The sequence below is a fragment of the Centropristis striata genome, chromosome 8 (genome assembly GCF_030273125.1).
Source record: "Centropristis striata isolate RG_2023a ecotype Rhode Island chromosome 8, C.striata_1.0, whole genome shotgun sequence".
NCBI lineage: Eukaryota > Metazoa > Chordata > Actinopteri > Perciformes > Serranidae > Centropristis > Centropristis striata.
Window position 1 is genome coordinate 31,154,827 of NC_081524.1, and position 481 is coordinate 31,155,307.

The window sequence follows — 481 nt, forward strand, 5'->3', positions numbered from 1 at the left end:
CATTGCTAAATGCGAGCGCATGAGTTGAAGAATGAGTGGAATGTATTTTGCTGCTACGCAAATATGAGCAAAATAAGTGCCTTCATAGAGTAAAACAGTCACTATGAAATTTCTTCATTACTTGACAATTCCACTGACTAAGCCTGCGCTATCAGCTGACAGTGCAGTGTCAAACAATAGGCTTACAAACGGCATTACCGAATCAGCCCCAACAGCTCCCGAGGGCAGACTTAACTCCCGTTCATCAACATGAAAAGTAATATGTTTGTGAAAGTCAAGAGAAAAAATAACACAAAAATAAACACGTATGGCTCAGTGGTGAAAGCTGATGTAAGCGGGACTGTGATGGACCAATCATCACTTCAGCTGCTCTGGTTAATGCGCCATTTGGCCTTCTGGCTTTGCAGTAGTAGTCATGCTGTTCATTGCTGCCCTCATAATGCATCTTTCTCTAAATATATATATCATTAGATTTTGGTGA